Raw genomic sequence first — 4,369 nt, forward strand, 5'->3', positions numbered from 1 at the left:
GGAGAGGAGAGGAGAGGAGAGGAGAGGAGAGGAGAGGAGAGGAGAGGAGAGGAGAGGAGAGGAGAGGAGAGGAGAGGAGAGAAGAGAAGAGAGAGGCCTTTCTCGGGCTGTGTGTGGGCCTGCTGAGGGAGACACAGCGGCAAGAAGCTGCTGGGGGTCATTCTTCTGGTTTTTGATTCTCTGAACACTGATGGAAGTTCATCGTTTAGCTTCTGTTTCGCGTTGTTTGTTGCGAATTGGCATTGACTCGTGAAAGCACTTTTTACAAATATGCTAATCCTGTAAAGGATAAATATAGTAGTCGCCGGGTTAAGAGGCTAAAGTAAAATATTTGAAATAGTGCCTGTTGTTTTTCCCTGCATTAGTTAGTGCATTGGGAGCTGGGTATTGCACTGATTAAGCATTCCATTCATGGAACCGTACAGGTGTTGGTTAGTTTTGTATCTTAGTAAATTGTTTTAGAATTTCTCAAAAAAGAATGCGACGAGGAGGAGCTCAGGGTAATTATGGAACCAGACCCTTCTCTGTTCAAATTGCTAGCTTTAAAACAAGGCATTATCATGAGTATTAATTAAATTTTGCACGAATCAGTATTGATATTTTCAAACTTGGATGTTGATTTATAGGAGAATTCTCTTTTGTCTTTTTCCAGACAAATATTTGATGGGCCAAGATAATGTAATATTTCTGTGGTACAGCACCAAGTGTGACCAGCTGCTCTTACCAAACAACAGGTATGTTTGCACAGTCAGAGCGGACCATGTCCTTTCCATGGTCACAGAGCTGATTGAGTAAGACTTTCATTGAGTTCAATTTCCAGAGATATACATTCAATCCAAGGGTCAAACACCACCAACAAAATATAAATGTATCATTTTTTTCTCTCTAAACTAGCACAGTTCCAGGAAAGTTCATTTTTGAAAGCCTATTGTCATTCACAGCATTTGAAAAGGGATAGATTGAATCTCCTTCACAAATATGCTCTCAATAACTGCATTGAATGCACGTTAAACAAGGCCATTTTTAAAGTTACAATCAAAGTATTCAAATAGATCAAGCTGTTACATCGTTACAATGAACATATATGAAGTTGATATTGAGTACAGACATAGGAAACTTTTGAGTATTTGAGTACCTGATCTGTATGGATTAAAAACCATAATAACTACTTTTTCAGACTCTCATAACTGAAACTGCTGGATACAGATTGGTAACTAAACACTCACGTCGCAAAACAGTGTCATGGACAGACTGATCATTTCAGAGACATATTCACTGAATAGAAACTGACAGGAAGAGAATGATAAATATACTCAGGTTCCCACATAACAGAAATTTACAGGAACAGGTTGATAACTACAGTCATCTTCTCCCCACAGCAGAAAATGACAGGGACAGGTTGATAACTACAGTCACACATTCATATTACAGTAACTTTCAGGGACAGATTCATGACACTCTCAGGTTGACATGACAGAAACTTGACAGATAACTACACTCCCTTATTCACATTGCACATACCAACAGGAACAGGCTGACAACTGCACTTCCATATTTGCATATCAGAAAGTGTCAGTTACAGATTGATAATTGTGCTCAAATAGTCACCTGGCAGAAACTACCATTAGATCGATAACTAAACTCAAATATTGTAATAGCAGAAACTATAGAGATTGAAAATGACACTCCGTCACAGAGCTTAAAACAAAAACTGATCGGTACAGATTGATATTAGGCTCATGTTCACATTGCATAAATTGGCAGGGAGAGAATCATAATTATACAAACATTCATGTCACAGAAAATGACAGGTACTGACTAACAACTACACTGTCATATTTGCAGCGCAAAACCTGACAAGGACAGATTGGTAAATACACTCTCACATTCACATAGCAGTGACTGTCTGAGAAACAATTGATAACTGCACTCTCGTATTCACAATACAGAAACTGACAGGAACAAACGAATGATAACTCTCCCAGTTTCACAGAATATTAACTGACACGCATAAACCTAACAAATTGTCAGGTATAGATTGATGACTGAACTCTCATTCACATAGCAGAGACTGACAGGCAAAGACTGATGATGACAGTTATATATTTACATAGCAGGAACTGTCAGGCATAGATGGATAACAACACTCTCATATTAACATAGCAGAAAAATGAAAGGGGCAGGTTAATGACTACAGTCACCCATTTGAATTGCAGAAACTGACACTGGCACATTGATGACAACAATCACAGATTCACATGACAAACTGACAGGTACGGATCAATAACTAAATTCACATATTCACAACAGAAACTTTGGGGTAGAGACTGATAATGACAGTCCTACATTCACAGAGCAGGAATTCACAGGCACAGATTGATAACTCAACTCACATTTTAACATAGCGGAAACTGACAGGCATAGATTGGTAACTGCGTTCATGTATTTTCATAGCTGAAACTAGCAGGTACAGATAGATAACTACACTCCCATCCTTTGCATATCAGAAACTGTCGGGAACAGATTGATAACTGCGCTCAAATATTGACACAGCAGAAGCTGACAGGTACTGTTTGACATTCAAACTCTCATATTCACATACCAGAAAATGGCAGGTACAAATTGAGAACCAAACTCGCATGCGCACATCAAAGAAACTGAGAGGGAAAGACTGATAAAAGCAATCAGACATTCACACAGCAGAGCCTGGCAGCAACAGAGTGATAACTAAACTCTGACATTCTTACAACAGAAACTGCCATGGATAGACTGAAAATTTATTCATCAAGCATAACCTGACAGGTACAGAATGATGAGACAACAAGGTGCAGGGCTGGATGAACACAGCAGGCCAAGCAGCATCATAGGAGCAGAGAGATGACTGCTTGATGACTGCTGCCAAACATTCACAGAGCACAAATAAACATAACCAGATTGGCAAATTAGTTATCGTTTTCACATGACCGGAAACTGACAGGGACAAATTAGGAAGAAACACTCATATATTCACATAGCAAAGACTGATAGCGACAGAATGATAACTACAATTACGCATTCACACACCAGAATATTTCAGGGATAGACTGATAAATGTAGAAACAAACTCACCAAGGAAAATCTGACAGTTACAGATTTAGAACCACACTCTCATTTTCACAAAGTTAAAACTGGCACAGTGTGATAACTGCACAAAAATATTCACAGAAAAAATCTCCAAGCTACAGTGTGATAACTACACTCACATCTGCCCAGCAGAAACAACAAGTTTAATAACTAAATCTCCATATTGACGGAGCAGAAATTGATTGGTTCAGATTAATGACTGCACTCTTGTGTTGATACAGCAGAATGGACATGTAGGGACTGGTAACAAGACTCAAGCATTCTCCTAGTAGAAACAGGCATAGATTGAGAACTGCACTCACGCATTCACATAGAACAAACTGAACGGTACAGACTAATAACGTCATGCATTTGAACAGCAGAAATTGACATACATGAGAAAAGAAGGTGAGCTGAGTTATTGAGGGATATTGAGGCTCTGGTCAGGAAAACAAAAAAGAAGCCATACATTGGTTTTAAGCTATTGGGCTTAAGTGAATCCCTGGATAACAATAAAAAGTGCAGAAGCATACTTAAGAGGGAAATCAAAAGAGCAAAAAGAGGGTATGAGATGGATCTGGCAGATAAGGTTAAAGATAATCCCAAGCAGTTCTATAGCCAAATTAAGAGTAAAAGGGAAGCGAGGGAGAGAATAGGTCCCCTTAAAAATCAGCATGGCAGCCTACGTATAGAGCCCCAGGAAGTGGGGATTTTTAATGGTTATTTCTCCTCCATGTTTACTGAGGATAGAATCATGGATGCCAAGGAAATAAGGGAAAGAAGTGAAGATATTTTGGACCGCATACATGTTACCATAGAGGTGGTGTTTGCAGCCTCAAGGTGGGTGAATTACCTGTGCCTGATCATTCTCGGATGTTGTGGACGGCGAGGCAAGAACGTGCAGAGGCCCTTGCAGAGATTTTTGCTTCATGTGTAGCCACTGGTGAAGTTCAGGAAGACTGGAGGGTGGCTAATGTTGTTCTATTGTTTAAGAAAGGTAGCAAAGACAAGCCAGGGAACTACAGGCCAGTGAGCCTGATATCAGTGGTAGGCAGGTTATTGGAGAGGATACTGAGGGACAGGATCAACCAACATTTGGACAGTCAAGGTCTGATTAGAAATAGTCAGCATGCATTTGTGCGTGGGAAGTCATGCCTGACAAATCTTTTAAAGCTTTTTGAAGAGGTAACCAATTGGATAGATGAGGGTAGGGCTGTGGATGTTGTCTATATGGATTTTAGTAAGGCCTTTGACAAGGTCCTGCATG

This window comes from Rhincodon typus, unplaced genomic scaffold, assembly GCF_021869965.1.
Source record: "Rhincodon typus isolate 14 unplaced genomic scaffold, sRhiTyp1.1 hic_rhity00000051, whole genome shotgun sequence".
NCBI lineage: Eukaryota > Metazoa > Chordata > Chondrichthyes > Orectolobiformes > Rhincodontidae > Rhincodon > Rhincodon typus.